At 42.3% G+C, this 20,827-nt stretch overlaps 1 protein-coding gene across 5 annotated transcripts in view; it reads right to left on the bottom strand.

The window, feature by feature from the left end:
* The window catches only part of CELF1 (CUGBP Elav-like family member 1), a 77,371-nt gene extending 63,835 nt beyond the window's left edge, over positions 1 to 13,536 (bottom strand). For 3 of the 5 annotated variants that reach the window (XM_073904608.1, XM_073904609.1, XM_073904610.1), the window contains exon 1: positions 13,367 to 13,536. The gene's annotated coding sequence lies outside the window, so the exon portion shown is untranslated. The remainder of the gene's footprint in view (positions 1 to 13,366) is intronic. The other 2 variants (XM_073904612.1, XM_073904611.1) reach the window with 1 other exon arrangement.
* Between the last annotated feature and the right edge of the window lie 7,291 nt (positions 13,537 to 20,827).

Below are 20,827 nucleotides of genomic sequence, written 5' to 3'. Positions count from 1 at the left end.
ATAATTATTTCCTATAAATTTTAAAGGGGATGTAAAGAAGGACAAAGCCAGAGCACAGTTTTGCCACCTTAGTTTAATACCAGCCTAAAGGCTTGAAAAAAGAGAGACTCAGGCCACAGGACATGAGAGGAAGCAAACCCCTGGGTACTTTATTCGTTTCTACTACTGGTTTACAATTTCCTTGATTTTATTTTTAAACGCATGTCTTGGCCCAGAAAAGCAAGAGAGCATAGACTGCCAGCAGTATCAGATTCTCCTTTTCTTATTCTCTGGAGCTAGAGAAAACAGAGCCAGAATCAAGGTTGTCTAAAAGCCTTCTGATTTTGTCCAGGCAATATACAATATGAGGTTTCAAGATTACAGAGGTACACAAAGGCTTTTACAGTACAAATCTTAGCCAACTTAATGTCTTTCAATGGAAAGCTGCTTTTTTTTTTTTCAGAAAACTCCTTGTAGTACTGATTATCTTCAGAAGACAATGATGTGAACAAATGAAATTCTTAGAATTTCAAAAGATTTTCTTCCTATTCCTCAGTACTAAACAGTCTCAAAACAAAAGTGCCATTTGACCAGACATAGAATATTTAAAAAATATTTATCAAGTCTCTACTTTGCACAAGGGCCCAATACCACTGAGCACTAAGGACAATAAAACTTGCTCTATGCAGAGCAGTCAACTCAGTATCATACATGCACTCCATGAAGGTGTAACATTGGTTAGGTACAGTCACAATTAGGTCGGCCTCCACTGTGAAATACTGTCTTCCAGTTTTTTCCACCCTGCAAATCCATTCCTTCCCGATTGTATGCAAACCCACATTTCAAAGCTGGCTCTAGTCTCTTAATTCCTGCTCCTTAATATTACAGGGAAATTTTACATTTTTCTTTCAACTTAATAAATACCAAATGATCATAGGAAGAAAAAAATTAGAAGACTTAAACTATCTTTCTCAGAGCTTCCCTCTCTCCCTCATTAACATTTCTCAAAGAGAAAAACACCACTGTGATGCTCCTATTACAGATCATTCATGAAGTTACTAACTGAGCCGAGACGAGACAGACTCCATCAACTGGGCACACAGCCATTCACCATTACCCTTTGTTTAAAGTCTCAACTGCCATTCAACTCACATTATTGTATTCCATTCAAGTCCATCAACTTTCCTTAAGAGGAAACAATCAGGAACTAAAACAAATGTGTTACTCAACTAGAAAAGAAGAACTTAATCCATATGCCTCACAAAAAATTATTTTTAAAATGATGGCTCACCTTAAGTTTCCTATCTGAAATAGCAGTATTATTTTATTATCAGTCACATATGCTGAAAAGAATAATCTAAGCAAATAAATAGATAAACTAAACAAATAATCATTAAAAACGCGTAAAAACAAAACCTCAATCTTGATTTGGCAAAGCACCAGAAGAGCGCTCTATACACCAAAAGCTACAACATAGGTGAACGTCTACACCACAGAGGCGCCAAGACCTCAAGCAGCCTAAGGGAGTGTGGGGGGTGGGGGGCACCTGTTGGGGGCAAAGGACAATCTTCCAAAAGCCATGATCCTAGGCTTGACTATTCTAAAATTCAAATGAATTTAAGAAATGTTAGAGCTCTGTACTCTTTTCAAAACTTTTGGTTGTAATTAAGAGAAACCTTCAAGCCAGCCTAAGCAAAAAAATGAAATTAATTGAAAGGATACTGGAGTATCTCAAAGAATCCAAAGGCAGAAAGTACAACAGGCCACACTTAAAAAGGCTTTAAGCACCTAGGTTTCTAGTCTGCATGTGGATGGCTGCCTCCCTCTCCAGAGATGCATTTCTCATCTATACTTCAGGATGAATCTACTTAACTATCCCTCCTTGCAGACTGGCCTTCACTGCTTCCTGATATATGACAAGCCTGGACTTGACTGTGCATGTGAATTGATACGTTTCAAGTTCTCTTGAAACAGGTTACCCGTTTGTTCCCTAAAGACTTAAATCGTGGGACGTCTGGGTGGCTCAGTTGGTTAAGCGTCTGCCTTCAGCTCAGGTTATGATCCCAGAGTTCTGGGATGGAATCCCACATCAGGCTCTCTGTTCAGCAGGGGGTCTGCTCCCTCTCCCTCTGCCCCTCCTCCCTGCTTGTGTTCTTGCTCTCAAATAAATAAAATCTTAAAAAAAAAAAAAAAAAAGACTTAAATCTCAGTCACAATCTCAAATTCCTAGGAGAAACTGATTTACCCAGCTTGAATTAGGTGTCTACCTCTGGTCCAATAAGCTTTTACAAGAAGGGCTAGGTAATTAGTGTAGGGACTGTGTGCCTGACTCCTCAATGTTATATAACACACAAGGTGCCTGGCTGGTTCCGTCAGGAGAGCATGTGACTCTTGATCTTGGCATCTTGCGTTCAAGCCCCACATTAGGCCTAGAGCTTACTTTAAAAAAAATTTGGGGGGGGACGCCAGGGTGGCTCAGTCGGTTTAGCGTCTGCCTTCAGCTCAGGTCATGATCCCAGGATCCTGGGATCGAGTCCCACATCGGGCTCCTTGCTCAGCAGGGAGCCTGCTTCTCCCTCTGTCTGCCGCTCCCCCTGCTTGTGTTCGCTCTCTCTCTCTCTCTCTCTCTCTCTCTGACAAATGAATAAAGTCTTTAAAAAATGTTTTTTAAGTTATATAATACACGAAGCAATAAAGCAATCTCCATGCTCAAAAAAGCTTAAAAGCTTGCTGAAATGAAAAAATGTGTCTAGTAAAATACTAAATAATATCCTACAATACAGGATTGGGATGGATGGACAGAAAAAGCTTCATGAAAAACTGTGCACTAAATGACAAACAGAAATCGAACCATGAGCAGGGAAGGGCTGACAAATGAAAAATGTAAAGCCTGCTCTTCTTGCTCTAGCCGTCTAAGAAATACAGACCTAAGGAATAGTCTTTTACCACATAAACAACCTCCAGTGAAATATCCTTGTTGAAAACCTCTATAAGGCTTAAAATGGCTATATGATCACAAAACAGTACTGCTTGAATATGCAGTAATAACAAGCTAGCTGATGATGTCAGTTACGGATTTTCAAGTTGTTTGTCACCACTACCCTGACTTCCTTTCACTCTCCAGACCCCTAAGATTCTTGCTCAGACAACAGCATTCAGAATCAGGCAGGCAGCCAATAGGAAGCACAGGTGTTTCTCACTAGTAATATCCCACCCCATCTAGCATGGTAAGTTGGCAGCATCACGCAGACATAAGTCACGCAGGAAAGAAAGAAACAGTAGCCAAGCTATGTGATGGTAGTGTGGGGGGAGGGAACTGGAGCAAAAAAGAGGAGTGTTTTCCACACACAAAAGCTACAAGCACAAAGAAACTGGGAAAAGCCTACAGTAAATTATCTGTACAAAACAGAAACTAGCAAAAACTTAACAGATGTCCAAATAATGGGTTAAAAAAGACAGTCTACACACTGTAGACTCTTAGTTACCCCACAATATCGCCAAAATATCACACATTCCCAGTCTTCGGTGAGAGCTTGCTTCAGTCTCACAGGAAACAAAAAGGTAAAAGAACAATGAGAAAGTGGTGACAGCTTCTAATTTAGTGATTCTTTTGCTGAAGAGTAGCAGTGTCAGGTAAATGGAAACTAGTAACCTTCCAAAATTAAAAGTATAACACTATAAAATTAAACAGCTTTGGAAACAAAAAATTTCATTTTGTATAATCCCCAAACTAAAGACATTTCCCAACTTGAAAATAAAGTTTCAGTAGTTTCAACATAGGGCAAAAGTGATATTCAACTCCATTTTTCAAAGCTGAACACAGCTGTTAAAAGAAGAGCTGGCAGTCCATGGAGGTCAGAAAAGTTAGTCAACAGTTCCTTCTGAAGCCACTCTGCACCTATGAACAAATCCCCAAGTGACATATTAAAATTAACTGAGATCCATCAGATCTCACTGCAGTCTCTAAACTAGAACTCACCATTTTTCTTTATATTTGCTACCATTATTTTCTAAGTGGAGGAAAAGAAAAATCAAAATGTTACAATCCAAAAGCTGTTGTGAAAGTGAGTCCATTTCCCGCAAAGTGGGGAGGTCAGCTGATAGAGGGTCACATCAGAACTTCACAAAAGTTCTTTTTTTTTTTTTTTTAAGATTTTATTTATTTATTTGACAGAGAGAGACACAGCGAGAGAGGGAACACAAGCAGGGGGGGCGGCAGGCAGAGGGAGAAGCAGACTCCCTGCAGAGCAGGGAGCCCGATGCGGGGCTCGATCCCAGGACCCTGGGATCATGACCTGAGCCAAAGGCAGACGCTTAACGACTGAGCCACCCAGGCGCCCCAGAACTTCACAAAGTTCTAAGAGCTAAAATGCTTTCTATCATTTTAGATACTGAAATAACTTACGCAGTATTCACAGTCTCCCCTAACTAGGCTTTCTCATCCCTTGAGGAAAAAAAATGTCTAATTTTAATGCTACTTTTCGTATTTATAAAATTTATGTTCTCTGTATAAAAATTTTAAAACAATCGGGGCATCCGGCTGGCTCAGTCAGTAGTGCATGGGATTCTTTTTTTCTTTTTTTGACGGAGACAGACACAGCGAGAGAGCGAACACAAGCAGGGGGAGTGGGAGAGGGAGAAGCAGGCTTCCTGCTGAGCAAGGAGAACGATGCGGGGCTCGATCCCAGGACCCTGGGATCATGACCTGAGCTGAAGGCAGACGCTTAAGGACTGAGCCACCCAGGCGCCCCAGAGCATGGGACTCTTGATCTCGGTGTCGTGAGTTCAAGCCCCAAATCAGGGGTAGAGGTTAATTTAAAAAAAAAAAAAAAAAAAAAAGGTAAAACAATGGTCAGTCTGAAGGAAAAAAAAACACCCATGCCTCAATGCCTCAAGAAAATTTTGGCATTTATCCCTCTGACCTGGAGATAAAATTTTTAGGAGAATTAAAGACTTCCTTAGCAGAAAGAATATGTTAAGTCAATATGAATTTTATGATGGATATAAAACTCTTGAAAAATTTTACAGTTCTGGAATTCAAGTAAGTTTAAAATAAACAGATACACACACATGGCCTCCATAGCATAGCAGAGATTTAAAAATAACTACAGAACAGTTCTGCTCATTAATTCTGCAAGAAAATCTCTAAAGACAATTTAGGGGCACCTGGGTGGCTCAGTCAGGTAAGTGTCTGCCTTCAGCTCAGGTCGTGATCCTGGAGTTCTGGGATAGAGCCCTGCGTTGGGCTCCCTGCTCAGCGGGGAGTCTGCTTCTCTTTCTGACCCTACCCCAGCTTGTGCTCTCTCACTTGCTCTCTCTCGCTCACGCTCTGTCAAATAAAATCTTAAAAAAAATAAAGACATTTTTAACAGCCAATTTCATGACAAGGACAGAGTTAACAATTACAAAGAACTCATCACGTAAACTAGCAAATTACAAAGCTCAAATAAGGATTCTTCCTACAATACAGCTTACAAAGCAAACAACTAAACTGATTATGATTAACTCTTTCATCTATATTACTACTCTAAATAATCAGAGCCGGCTCTCTCCCTCCATGCCTAAAACTAGTTACACCTAATTAGAAAGAGACCCAGGTGATCCTATTACAAATCCAGTAATATGCTCACCTGTATTTTTCAGTTTTCTATGAACATAGAAGACTCCTATCAACAGACTCTCATGTGAGAAATACAGTGAAGATGAATCTAGGAAACCACACTACCCAAATATTCCAGAGGGAACAATGAGCTAAAAGGTTCTATGGGGAAGGATGCCTTGTGTAGCAAAACATTTCAGATGCACAAATTGAAACTTTAGGAAACAATCTTATCCCTTAAGCCAGCACAAAAGAAAATGTGAAACAAAATACACCCAAAAGGGGAAACAAAATGAACACTAACTTACTGCCTGTTTATGCATGGCCCTGCTAGGCATTTTAACTGTGCTGTTTTATTTGGCTGAACTGTGTTACTGATTCATGAGATAAATATATGCCCATTTTTACAGATGAAGAAAAATAACATTATCAACACTTTAGCAGGCACTGCTCAGTGCTAAGCATTAGTTATCTCAATTAATTCTCATATTACCATTCCAAGTTGGTATCTCCATTTTAAAGATGGAAAAACAGGCCCAGAAATGTTGAAGGTGACACAGTGAAGGTACCAATTTTTGATTGCAACAGTCACACCTATCCCTCCCAGGCTATGGTTATAAATCTCTTTCAAATCACATCATTCTTTCAAGCCACAAGTTTCCATTTTAAGGACTAGAAAATCAAAGATCAAATCTCAATTATGGGGAGACTAGTTTTCCAGGTTTTAACAAATTTTTTGTTTCTATTTTACTTGACCATTTCAGCATCCATAGCACCTCTAGGAAAAAATGTGCAGGTAAATACAAGATTATACTAAGAGCAATCAACCTTGGCCTTTGTGAGAAGTACCATTCAAAGGGGCGCCTGGGTGGCTCCATCAGTTAAGCTGACTCTTGATTCTGGCTCAGGTCATGATCTTGGGGTCCTGAGCTTGAGCCCCAAGCCCCCTGCATCTAGCTCTGCTCAGCACAGAGTCTGCTTGTCCCTCTCCCTCTGCTCCTTCCCCAGTGCACACGCGCGCACACGCTCTCTCTCTCTCTCTCTCAAATAAATAAATAAATAAAATCTTAAAAAGAATTCCCATTCCAAAAAACTACACTGGATTTAATCTCTGGTTGAAACTATATTTCTGAAATACTTAAACTTTCATAATACATTCTAACTATTATTAAATTATTATATTATTAAAAATTATTTTATTAAAATAACTTCTTAAAAATAACCAAAAATCAAAAAATAGTTTTGAACAAAAGAATGGTTTCATGTTGTTTGAAGAAAAACTATGTATGTCCTCCCTGACCCTAAATAAAGTCCCATGTGTTAAGTACTGTGAGGGTTGTAATAGCTTTGGGACAACGACTGACTGAATAAAACTTCCAGTTCAGCCCCATACCCCAAGGACTAATATTAAAATTCCCTTGATAACTGGAGAGGAGGAAAATGGAGTGGGAGGCTAAGTCCAAAAAGTAAAGAGAAGAAAAGTAGATAAGCAGATAAAAATCAGTTATTAACCTCCAAAAAAAGGCAGGCAGAAGCTCATCTTTAAAAAAAAAAAAGCCTTTCACGGGGTGCCTGGGTGGCCGTTAAGCGTCTGCCTTCAGCTCAGGTCATGATCCCAGGGTCCTGGGATTGAGCCCTGCCTCAGGTTCCCTGCTCCACGGGAAGCCTGCTTCTCCCTCTCCCACTCCCCCTGCTTGCGTTCCCTCTCTCACTGTGTTTCTCTGTCAAATAAATAAAATCTTAAAAAAAAAAAAAAAAGCCTTTCATGCATGAGAATACTCTGAAAAGTTTTGTTCATACTGAAACAAACCAGGAGACCTTATGATTACCTTCAAAATGCTCTTACCCTAAGAGCATTAGTTATTTATTCTAACTAGGCCATTAAATTCTATGTTTATAAAAAACCTCTCTCTACACAATATGCAATACTTAGATATCAAACCACCCCTCTAACAAAACCACTACATAGTTAAAAAGCAAAGGCAGAAATTTGCCTATTCTTTACTCTTGTTCCCTTCATGTGACACTTTTTCTGTACATCACAAAATATTCTGAAAATGAGGTACATTGAAAGACTGGAAATTACAACTAGCTTAGAATTAGAAATGATGCCAATAACTCTGGCTTGGTTGGGTTACCATTATTGACTTTTACACACACTAATATGTTTGAATTTTCAAGAGTTTTGCGTATGTCAGTGGACATCCCCCGTGACTGGGAACCCACATTAAGAACATGAATTCGAATCAGTTCAACAGGCTTTATGAAAGAGCTCCAAGAGAGGGTGAGGTATCAAGTTGAAAGAGACATCCCTATGGCTCCTGGATGGCTCAGTCAGTTGAGTGTCCAACTCTTGGTTTCGGCTCAGTTCATGATCTCAGGATCATGAGATCGAGCCCTGCATCAGGCTCTGTGCTCAGAGAGGAGACTGCTTGAGATTCTCTCTCCCCCTTTCTCTTTGCCCCTCCCCCTGTTCTTGCTCTAGCACGAACTCTCTCAAATAAATAAACCTTTAAAAAAAAAAAGGAGATATCCCTGAGCTCAAAAAAGTAGAGAAAATCAGCCACAAAAAGGAATGACATCCTGATACATGCTACAACACGGATGAACCTTGAAAACATCATACTAAGTGAAATAATCCAGACACAAAAGGACAAATATTCTGATTCCGGTTACCTGAAATACCTACAATAGGCAAATTCATAGAGACAGAAAGTAGTTTAGAGGTTAACAGGGGCTAGGAGGAGGGCAGAATGGTGAGTTATTGCTTAATGGTTACATAATTTTTATTTCAAATGAAGAAAACATTTTAGAAACAGTGGTGAGGAGGACTGAATAACATTGTGAATGTACTCAATGCCACTAAATTTTACTCTTAAAAAAAAAAAAAAAGTTGTAGCGCCTGCGTGGCTCAGTCATTAAGCGTCTGCCTTCATGATCCCAGGGTCCTGGGATTGGCCCCGCATCGGGCTCCCTGCTCAGCGGGAAGCCTGCTTCTCCCTCTCCCACTCCCCATGCTTGTGTTCCCTCTCTCGCCGTGTCTCTCTCTGTCAAATAAACAAAATCTTAAAAAAAAAAAAAAAAGTTAAAATGACTTAAACTTAAAACCATAAAACTCCTAGAAGAAAACAGGCGAAAAACTTCATGGCATTAGACTTGGAAGTAACTTCTTGGATAAGACACCAAAAGCATAGGCAACAAAAGCAAAATCAGACAAAAGACAAAATGAACACTGAAAAGACAGGGGCAGAAGTGTTTTTGCACGTCATATATCTGATAAGAGATCAATATTCACAATGCATAAAACAACTACAACTCAACAAGAAAATCATATAACCTGATTTCAGACTTGGATAGATATTTCTGCAAAGATAATACACAAATATCCAACAACCGTATGAAAAGATGTTCAATTAACATCATTAATAAGAGAAATGCAAATCAAAACTACAATGAAGTAATGTATATAAATGTCCAATCACCATATTGCTTACATGAAACTAAAATAATATTGAACATGAACTACACGTCAATTTAAAAAAAATATCTCCTCACACCCCATTAGGATGGCTACTATTTAAATACGTACACATAAAATAACAAATGTTAGCAAAGATGTGGATACTGGAACCCTTGTGCACTGTTGGTGGGATTGTAAAGTGCAACCACTATGGAAAACACTATGAAGGTTCCTAAAAATTGAAAATAGAACTACTATACGATCCAGCAGTCCCAATTCTGGCTATTTTAAGAATTGAAAGAAGGGTCTCTAAGAGATATGTGCATACTCATTGCAGCACAAATCACAATGGTCAAAGGTAAAAACTACTCATGTCTATCAACAGATGAATGGATAAACAAAATGTGGTATATACATAAAATGGAGTATTAATCAGACTTTTTTTTTTTTTTTTTAATAATCTCTACACCTAACATGGGGCTCCAACTCAAGATCAAGAGTCCCATGTTCCACTGAATGAGCCAGCCAGGTGCCCCAGTACTATTTGGCCTTTAAAAGTAAGGAAATCCTGTCACATACTACAACATGGATGAACCTTAAAGATATTATGGTAAGTGAAATAAGCCAGTTACAAAAAGCCAATACTATATAACTCCACTTACATGAGGTATCCACAAGCAGTCAAATTCATAAAACAGAAAACAGACTGGTGGTTACCAGGGGCTGGGGGTAGGAAGAAGAGGGGAGTTGTTGTTTAATGGGTATAAAGTTTCAGATTTCCAAGACGAAAAAGTTCTGATGATATGTTTCCCATCAATGGGAACGCACTTAATGCCACAAAACTACACAAAGATAGTTAAAATAGCAAGCTTTATGTTGTTTTTTAACATTAAAAAATGCAAATATATCAGGGTGCCTGCCTGGGTGGCTCAGTAGATGAAGGGTCTGCCTTCGGCTCAGGTCATGATCCCAGAGTCCTGGGATTGAGCCTGGCATCAGGCTCCCTGCTCAGCAGGGTGCCAGCTTCTCCCTCTCCCTCTGCCGCTCACCCTGCTTGTGCTCTCTTGCCTTCTCTTAAATAAATAAAATCTTTTTTAAAAATGCAAATACAAAAACTGATTTAAATGGCCAATTTTTGTTACAAATAATTTACAATTTTTTATTCATTTATTTTGGGGGGATGCAAAAAAGGTGGTTTTATTAAAGCACAGGGACAGGACCTGTGGGCAGAAAGAGCTGCCTTTACCACAATTTTTTAAAATTAATAAGGTAATAGAAAGCCCACTGAATTGTATGGTATGTGAACTGTATCTCAATAAAGCTGCTAAAAAAAAAAAAAAGCTGAGGAAATAGCTTACCTAAATCCTTAATTCCATGGCTTAGAAAGTGCAATTTGGAAAAAAAAAAAAAAAAAAGAGCAATTTGTTCAAAGTACCCTGAGCAGAGGTGACTCTGCTCCTACTATGCTCCTACTTCCTCCAACGTCTTCACCAGGGCCGCCAAGTGACAACTCTTCTCCCCCTTTGCAAGGCATACCATCACCTTCTAACCTCCGCTCCTTCCTTAGGTCCAGTCTCACAGGAAACTTCAACGGCAGTGTCATGGGGAGGGTGACAGAATTCAGAACTCACCACCAACATTTAGCAGGAGAGCCCAAATCTTTATTAAAAAAATATATATGTATATGTATTTTTTTTCATGGTAGACATATGATAAATGTTAGGTCTCTGCCCTTCCTTTCCTTCTCTTCTTCCATCCCAGCATATGTTTAAAAGAACAACTTTTCTGGGGCACTCTGGTGGCTCAGTCAGTTAAGCATGCGGCTCTTGGGGTGATGATATTGAGCCCGGCATCCGGCTCCACGCTCCGAGTGGAGTCCGCTTGTCCCTCTCCCTGTTCCTCCCCCTGCCGACACACGAAGGTGTTCTCATTCTAAAATAAGTAAGTAAAATCTTAAAAAAAATAAAAAGAGCAACTTTTCTGTGCCTGTGCTGGACATCCAACTGGCCCACCTCACATGTGCTGGAGCTATTAAATCCACAGCACCATTTAAAATATATTTGTTTAAAAAAATAATAAATTAACTGTGTTTGTTAAACCATGCCTATCATATACTATTAAATCTTAAAAACACATCACAAAACTGTGTGTAGGATAAACTTATTATTTTGGTAAAATAATAAACATTTGTCTAGGATAAAAAAAGGACAAGATAAAGACCAAGGACTAACAATCACTTATGAGTGATGGGACTAAGGGTGAGTTTCTTCATTTCTTTTCTGTATTTTTTATAATGAATCTGTAGCTTCTGTAGTAAGAAAATTAAGTGAAAATCTTTAGAAAAATAAACACTCTGGCTCAAAATCTCACTGTCTGCCTCTTACACCACAGGCACTTTCACACATACTGCACTGAAGCTGAATTAGCACCCTAGGAGATAGACACTATTTCCTCCATTTTGCAGATGAGAATAAACTGAGGCTCAGAACAGTTAAGCGACTTGGTCAAGGTTGTATAGCTAGCAACTGACCAAGCAAGAATCATCAGGCCTTTTAACTTCAATCCCAGGGCCCTTCCCATTCCATCACATCTTAAAAGGCAATTTGCATTATTGCTAATACTGTTTGTTTTGTTTTGTTTTTTAAATCTATGATGGGACTCTTTTAAGAATACTTGCTATGTAACTGGGCAAGTAAATCACTTAACCTCTGGGGGCCTCAGTTTCCTCATCTGAAAAGCAAGGGTTGGAAAAGATATTTTATGTCTAACAGCCCCACATGCTAATGGATTTTAAGCCTAGATACCATCTAGCGTAAGAAAACCCTATGCACAAGAATGAAGGATTGGAGAAAAGTTGAGACCTATGCTCTGGGCCAAAGCCATTCTTAATGGAAACAGGTGGTGGACAGTCAAGAGGAAAAAAACCACTGGGGGAACCACAAACTTCCTGGTTAAAGCAACAGCTGAAAGCTCCAGCTCTGCTTTACTAACAGCAATGCTTCAATCTTGGCTAATTCATAATCAGAAACCACACACTGTAAGCAAAGCTAGAAGAGCATAAAAACTGGCATGCGGAGTGGGGGGGCTCTGGCAACAGTTTATGCATGCTATGGCAACTTCATCATCTTCCGAGTGGACCCATTAATGTTAAAACAAAAAGAAACCCTGTGTGCTTCTATGTGGAGACGCCTTCTTTCTCCCCAAGAATGTTAAGGAGAAGCTGAACTTGCATAGTCCTCTAAGAGACGCCACACTTGAGGAAAAAGGTGAAAGAATGCAATTAAAGCCTCTCCAATCTACCAAGAATCAAAGACAGCGAAAAAAGCGAAAAGACCTTTAAAAGATGAAGTTCCTGTAAAGGATTCGCTGAGTACCTGTAACCTCTTACACTGCAGACATTATAAAGCACTGCCGCTATTTAAAACTGTTACACAGCCTTCCTACTCGAGGGTAATAAAAGTACAGCATTAACTCTGCTGGAGAGAAAAAGATTCCATTTTGCTTGAAACAGACTCCGACCAAAATCTCACCACCTTCCCGTCAACTAGGAGGATGAGCCTGAACCGACGAGAAGCTCCTTGGAGCCTGTGCTGTAGTCCTAAGAATTAAAACATCCTGCCCCAAAGACCGCAACCAAGACACCACACCGGCTTTAAATCCAAAGCCAGGTCCCTAGAGAAAAAAGCTGCTCTTAAATGTGCTCTCCGTGCTCTCGGGTGCGAGATTCCAGCCCTGCTACTAGGCCACGACTGGGTGAGCACCTGATGTGGGGGGAGGGCGAGCCAAGGCCCTAGCGGATCTGGGTCGGGGAACGGGGGGCTCTCGAGGCTCCCGAGGAGAAGCGCTGCCCCCCTACTAAGGCAGGGGTCCTGGGCCCCCCTCCAGGGGTCGGCACCAAGAACACGTGGGACGTCAGGAAGAAGGAAGGGGTGTCCCGGGCAGACAGCCTGGGTCTGGCACGGCGGCCGGAAAAAAGAGAAAGGAGCTACCCCTGGGTGGGGAACGAAGCCCTCGGGGCCCAGAGGGTGAAGGCAAAGGGCGCGGGGAGAAGGGGCAAGGCCACGAGGAGGGCGGGTCTCCCTGGGCGCGGGGGCACGCGCCGGACTAGGGCGGCGGGACCCGGGGAGCGGAGGGCCCCGACACGCGGGAGGAGATCGCCGACCTGCCCCCGGGGCGCAGGGAGCCAAGAGCGGCCGCGCCCGAAGGGCCCTGTGACCCGCAGCCGCCAGGACCGGACCCGCCCCGCGGCGCCTCCCTCCTGCCTCCTTTCCCTCCCTCACTCCCTCCCTCCCACCCACGGCCCGTTAACCCGTGGCCGCCGCACTCACCAGCGGCTGCACCTGAGCCCGCCGCTGCCTCAGCTGCTGCCTGCGCCTTCGCAGCCGCTGCCGCCGCCTCGCTGCTGAGGCCGAGTCCCGGGGGAGCCTCCGCGTCCCGCCGCCGCTGCCGCTGCCGCCAGAGCAGAACACCCCAAAATGGCGGCACTTCCGGCACCTACCACCGGCGGGGAGGGCCGAGGAGAAGGAGGGGGAGGGCGGTGAGAGGGAACGTACCACCGCGGTGCGGCCCGCAGAGCAGAGCGGAGCAGAACGTGGCGCAGGGGCGAGCGGAGGCGCGGCGCTGCAGCGCCCCCTCGGGCTGGGGAGTGGAGAAGCAGCCGCGCCGAAGCCCCCGGGGCTGCGGGCGGAACCCTCAGGCCGGGGAGCTACAGGAGCGCATCTCTTTGTCTCGGAGCTCTACTGATGGAAAGGGTGGAAAGACCCGGCCTGAGAATCTGAAGTTCTCGGCCCTGAGCACCGTACCCACAGGAGTTCTGGATGACTTAGTGGGCGAGGACCTCTGCTTGGCACTGAATCATGCGCATAATAAAATATGAATGAATGAGTGAATGGACTGGTGCTTGGCCAGGTTTGGGCACATGACACACCCTCCTTCTGCCCCAACAAACAAGCAACGGAATCCAGGCCTCCCTCATTCTTTGCTGAGATGTGGAACGTGAGTGTATATTGCAAGCTTTCTGAGTTAGGGGAGTGCTTTCTAGCGGGTTGATCGGCTGTGTGAACGCACAACCTTGCAAAAATCCCTGCAGCGCCAGGAAGCTCAAAGGGCTCTTATTAAGAGACTGATTGCCCACGGGGCGCCTGGGTGGCTCAGTCGTTAAGCGTCCGCCTGCGGCTCAGATCATGATTCCAGGGTCCTGCGATCGAGCCTTGCATCGGGCTCCCTGCTCGGCCAGGAGCCTGCTTCTTCCTCTCCCACTCCCCCTGCCTGTGTTCCCCCTCTAGCTGTCTTTCTCTCTCTCTGTCAAGTAAATAAATAAAATCTTAAAAAAAAAAAAAAGATTGATTGCCCAGCCCTAGCCTACTTTTCCCAGAAAAAAAATTATTTTTAAATTTTATTTATTTGGGGGAGGGAGACAGGGATGGTGGGGGGGGGCACGGGTGGGGGGAGGGGGGGCAGGCTCCCCACAGAGCGGGGAGCCCGATGAGGGACTCGATCACAGGACTCTGTAATCATGACCTGAGTCTTAAGGCAGACGCTTAACCGACTGATCCACCCAGGCGCCCCCCCCCCAAAAAAATTTTTTTTTTTAATTTGTTTATTTGACAGGGAGACAGCGAGGGAGGGAGCACAGCTGGGGGAGTGGCAGGCCTCCAGCCTAGCACGGAGCCCGATGCGGGACTCGATTCCACGTCCCCCGGATCATGACCTGAGCCGAGGGCAGACGCCCAACGACTGAGCCACCCAGGCGCCCCCCCAAAAAAATTTTTTAACAACGCAAGTTAGGTCCTGAAAGACCTCCTTCAGAGTGACTCAGGAATCCCAAGATCTAGGTGGAATTCAAACCACAACTGTTTGTTGTTTGTTTGTTTAAAAAGGCTAATGCAGGTCCTATATCTTATGTGACAGTGAAATACACATAAAAAAAGAAAACTTAGTTCTGGGACCTTTTGGCCCCAGCAACAGGCAATTAACTCCTAGGGTTGCAAATGATTTCTCTGTAACATCACCTGGCTTCCCAGAGCAAATAATTTCTAGTTCCACAAATACAGATTATACCACACCACAAAAAAAAAAAAAAAAAAAATAGGGGCGCCTGGGTGGCTCAGCTGGTTAAGCGACTGCCTTCAGCTGAGGTCATGATCCAGGGGTCCTGGGATCCAGCCCAGTGTCAGGCTCTCTGCTCAGCAGGGTGTCTGTTTCTCCTTCTGCCCTTCCCCTGCTCATGCTTGCGCTCTCTCTCTCTCTGAAATAAATAAATAAAATCTTATAAAAAAATAAATAATAAAGGCACTCCCAAGCAGAAGCCTCAAGGGTTTCCCTATGTGTTGGAAACACTTCTTTCCTCTTTGGGGGGAAAAAAACTAACCACAGTTTTTCTGGTACTATACAGACAGGAACAATTTGTCCCTAAATTATGCATTATCATATTCCCTAATTGTACCATATAGTTTATGATTTTATATACATTTATAATGCTGATATATGATCTTGTTCTTGTTAATAATTATATGTGTAATTTACTGAAAACATCCTGTTTATAGATCATTACAAATTATAGAATGTTGTCATATACATTACCACAATTAATTTTATATTTGTCTCCCAGCTGCCATAGATTGTACAAACTTTGTAAACAGACTGTCTTTGTGGGCCACAGAATCATCCAGATATGCACCTGGCTCACTTCCTTACCTCCTTCAAGTCTTGACATAAATATCACCTTCTCGTTGGGCCTTCTCTGACCACCTCATTTAAAATTACACATACATCTGGGCGCCTGGGTGGCTCAGTCGTTAGGCGTCCGCTTTTGGCTCAGGTCATGATCCCAGGGTCTGGGATGGAGCCCCCCCCCCATCAGGCTCCCTGCTCTGCAGGAAGCCTTTCTCCCTCCCCCACTTCCCCTGCTTGTGCTCATTCTCTCGCTGTCTCTCTCTCTGTCAAATAAATAAATAAAATCTTTAAAAAAATAAAATTACACATACACAGGGGTGCCTGGGTGGCTCAGTCAGTTAAGCATCTGCCTTCAGGTCCTAGGATCCAGCCCCATGTGAGGCTCCCTGCTCAGCAGGGAATCTGCTTCTTCCTCTGCCCCTCCTCTGCTTATGCTCTCTCTCTCAAATAAGATCTTTTAAAATAAATAAAATAAAATTACACACACAGAAAGACAGAAATAATTAAAATTACACACACATACTCCCATGCTTCTAATCCCCCTTTCCTGCCTTATTTTTATCCAAAGCACTAATCACCATCTAACAGAGTATATTTTATACTTCATATTTTACTTACTTTATTTGTAAACCCCACCCCAATCAGATGGTAAATTCTACAGGAATAGGGACTTTGTTTTATATCCTCAGGGCCTAGAATAATGCCTAACCGTAATAGATGCTCAATAAATACTAGTTTTTAAATTTGACTTACATATATTGTGAAATGGTTACCACAATAAGTTTAGTTAACATCCATCATCTTATATAGATACAAAAAAAGAAGTTTTCTTCCTTGTGATGAGAACTTAGGATCTACTCTTTTAACGATTTTCCCATATACCATACCACAGTGTTAACTATCGTCATCATGTTGCATATTATATCCTTAGTACTTATTTATCTTAGGACTGAAAGTTTATACCTTTTGACCATCTTCATCCACTTCCCCTCCCCCATCAATAAATATTGTTGAATTCATGAATAAGCATATCTAAGTGCTGGGTATGAAAAAAGAGAATGAATTGCTTAGCCTTCAGAAGCTTCCTGGAACCTACCCATGAGTTAGATGAAGGTAGGGATCACACCCATTTTCTTATTCTCTTGTCTCTCCAGGTTTTTGTTGCTTTTTTTCTTCATAGTATCTGACTCAGTAGATATTTCTTGCAGGGCAACCAGAAACTTTTCCCTTTTTTATCTGTCTCTTGACTTATGGCTCCCATTGGCAGAGAGGAACTAACACTTGTTGCAGGGTACTAGTGAGGGCCACAGCCCACCAGCCCAAAGTGGTGGGTGGGTGGAGACCAGTGGGCACGATAATTACATGAAAAGCACAAATAGGCTCCTATAACTTCAAAGGGCTTCAGGGCACAGACAAAATACTAAACAGTCCAAATACAAAAAGCCTGAGATGCAAACAAGTATGAAAAGCTCCCTATTTCACTTAAAGATTTTATTTTTTTTTAAGATTTTATTTATTTAGGGCACCTGGGTGGCTCAGCTGATTAAGCAACTGCCTTTGGCTCAGGTCATGATCCTGGAGTCCCAGGATCGAGTCCCACATCAGGCTCCCTGCTCAGTGGGGAGTCTGCTTCTCCCTCTGACCCTCCCCCCTCTCATGCTCTCTATCTCATTCTCTCTCTCAAATAAATAAATAAATAAAATCTTTAAAAAAGAAGATTTTATTTATTTATTTGACAGAGAGAGCACAAGCAGGGGGAGTGGCAGGCAGAGGCAGAGGGAGAAGCAGGCTCCCTACAGAGCAGGAGGAGCCGATGTGGGACTTGATCCCAGGACCCCGGAATCATGACCTGAGCCGAAGGCAGTCATTTAACCAACTGAGCCACTCAGGCGCCCCTTAAAGATTTTATTTTTAAGTGATCTCTACACCCATCGTGGGGCTCAAACTTACAACCCAGAGATTAAGAGTCACAGACGCTACGAACTGAGCCAGCCAGGTGCCCTATTTCATTTGTTGCCTTCGAAATTCATTAAATTTGTTTAAAAATAAACAACAAAACAAAAAACAAATAAATAAGTAAATAAATAAATATAAATAAATAAATAATTTTTTAAAAAGGGGTGCCTGGCTGACTCAGTCGGTAGAGCATGTGATTCTTTATCTTGGGATCGTGAGTTCAAGCCCCACGTTAGGCATGTAGCTTACATTTAAAAAATAATAAATACATAAATAACAATAACAACAACAATAATATTAAAGATTAGTTTTTTAAAATAGCCAGTGTTATCAAAGGTGCAAAAAAACAGGCCCTCTCCAAGTGCTGGTGAGAGTAAAGTTCAGATAGTCTGTCTAAATTTGAAATTTTACATACCTTTCTAGGAATTTTTCTTTCTTTTTTTTTTTTTAAGATTTTATTTATTTGAGAGAGAGAGAGAGCACAAGCAGGGAGAGCGGCAGAGGGAGAAGTAGCCTCCCCACTGAGCAAGCAGCCTAATGTGGGGCTTGATCCCAGGACCCCAGGATCATGACCTGAGCTGAAGGCAACAACCAACTGAGTCACCCAGGCGCCCCTCTAGGAATTTTTCTTAAGGAAATAATCATGGATAAGTGCAGAGATGTACCAGTGGTGTGTATGAATCCAAACACTGTTGAAATAGCATAAGGAGACTGATAAAATATCGTATATCCATAGCCTAGAATATTATATATAAGCTCAAACAATGATAGAGGAAAATACAATTGTGGAGAAAATGTTCATGACACATGCTTAGTGAATAAAGCAGGTAGCAAAATATAGTTACAATATGATTCCACCTTTGTTACAGAGTGTGTGCAGAGTGACAAAACCCAGAAAGAGGGCGCCTGGGTGGCTCAGTTGGTTAAGCGACTGCCTTCGGCTCAGGTCATGATCCTGGAGTCCCGGGATCGAGTCCCTCATCGGGCTCCCTGCTCGGCAGGGAGTTTGCTTCTCCCTCTGACCCTCTTCCCTCTCGTGCTCTCTATCTCTCATTCTCTCTCTCTCAAATAAATAAATAAAATCTTAAAAAAAAAACCCAGAAAGAATGTTTATTAAAATATTAACAGTGCTCTGGGCACCTAGGTGGGTCAGTCAGTTAAGTGTCTGCCTTTAGCTCAGGTCATGATCCCAGGGTCCTGGGATCAAGCCCCACATCGGGCTCCCTGCTCAGTGGGGAATCTGCTTCTCTCTCTCCCTCTGCCCCCCGCCTTGTGTTCTCTCTCCCACTCTGCTCTCTCTCTCTCTCAAATAAGTAAAAAAAAATCTTTAAAGAGGGGGCACCTGGCTGGCTCAATCAGTAGAGCATGTGACTCCTGATCTTGGGTTTGTCAGTGCAAGACTCCCAGTGGGGGTAGAGATTGATTTAAAAATATATATATATATTTAAAGATTTATGTATTTATTTGACAGAGAGAGCGAGAGAGCACAAGCAGGGGGAACAGTAGAGGGAGAGGGAGAAGCAGGCTCCCTGCCAAACAGGGAGCCCAATGTGGGGCTCAAACCCAGGATCCTGGGATCATGACCTGAGCCAAAGGCAGATGCTTAACCATCTGAGCCACTTTTATTTTAAAAAATAAAATATTAAGGGGCACCTGGGTGACTCAGTTAAGTAAGCAACTCATGATTTGGGCTCGGGTCATGATCTCACGGTTGTGAGATCAAGCCCTGCTTTGGGCTCTGAGTTGGGCACTGAGCCTGCTTTAGATTCTCTCGGGGCGCCTAGGTGGCTCAGTTAGTTAAACGTCTGCCTTCGGCTCAGGTCATGATCCCAGGGTCCTGGGATCGAGCCCCACATTGAGTTGGGCTTCCTGCTCACCAGAGAGCCTGCTTCTCCCTCTCTGTCTGCGGCTCTGCCTACTTGTGCTGTTTCACTCTCTGTCAAATAAATAAATAAATAATATCTTTAAAAAAAAAAAATCCTCTCTCTTCCTCTCCCTCTTTCCCCCTCCCTCTCTAAAAAATTTTAAAAAAATAAATAAATCTTAAAAAAATTAACAGTGCTCTGAATCCTCACTACCACTTGGCATTGCCCTTTTAATTTTAGTCATTTTGGTAGGATATAGTGATATTTTACTGTGGGTTTTTTAAATTTTATTTTATTTAAATAACCTCTACACCCAACATGGGGCTTGAACCTACAACCCCAAGATCAAGAGTCACACACTCTACTAACGAAGCCAGACAGGCGCCCTTTATTGTGGTTTAAATATTTACTTCCTTAATGATGTTGAGAGACTTTACATAAATGTTTTTTTTAAAGATTTTATTTATTTATTTGAGAGAGAGAGAGAATGAGAGATAGAAAGCACGAGAGGGAAGAGGGTCAGAGGGAGAAGCAGACTCCCTGCTGAGCAGGAAGCCCGATGCGGGACTCGATCCCGGGACTCCAGGATCATGACCTGAGCCAAAGGCAGTCGCTTAACCAACTGAGCCACCCAGGCGCCCTACATAAATGTTTATTGACTATTTGGATATGCTGTTTTGTGAATCACCTACTCAAGCCTTTCTCCCTCTCTCTCTTATATACCTTTTTTTTTTTAAGTAGGCTCATGCCTGGTGAGGAGCCCAATGTGGGGCAAACTCACAACCCTGAGATCAAGATCCAGGAAATCAAGACCTGAGCTGAGATCACTTAATTGAGACACCCAGGTGCCCCAGTTCTTTACATATTTGAATACAAGTTCCCTGTTGGGTATGTGTAGTGCTTATGTCTTCTCCCAGGGTGGCTTGTCTTTACCATCTTAATGGTTTCTTTTGATGAAAAAATATTTTTTAATTTTAATAAGGCCCTGTTTTTTTATTTGTTTTTTTTCAAGGCCCTGTTTTTTGGTCCTATTTTATGGTTGGTGATTTCTGTGCTCTGTTTGAGAGATCTTTGTTTACCCAGGTCATGAAAATTTTCTCCTTTATTGTTTTAATCTTTCACACTTAGATCTAAGATCCATCTGCTGTTTTTGTGTATGGTGTGAGATAAGGTTCAAGTTTCTTTTCTTTTGTCTTTCATGTGGATATCCAGTTGATCCATCACCATTTGGAAAGACCATCTTTTCCTACTGAGATTTGCAGTGAAGCTTCACTCTTTCTTTCTTTCTTTTTC

The sequence above is a fragment of the Callorhinus ursinus genome, unplaced genomic scaffold (genome assembly GCF_003265705.2).
Source record: "Callorhinus ursinus isolate GAN/ISIS: 27379988/994484 unplaced genomic scaffold, GSC_fseal_2.0 scaffold21, whole genome shotgun sequence".
Lineage (NCBI taxonomy): Eukaryota > Metazoa > Chordata > Mammalia > Carnivora > Otariidae > Callorhinus > Callorhinus ursinus.
This window is presented reverse-complemented; position numbering and strand designations above follow the sequence as displayed.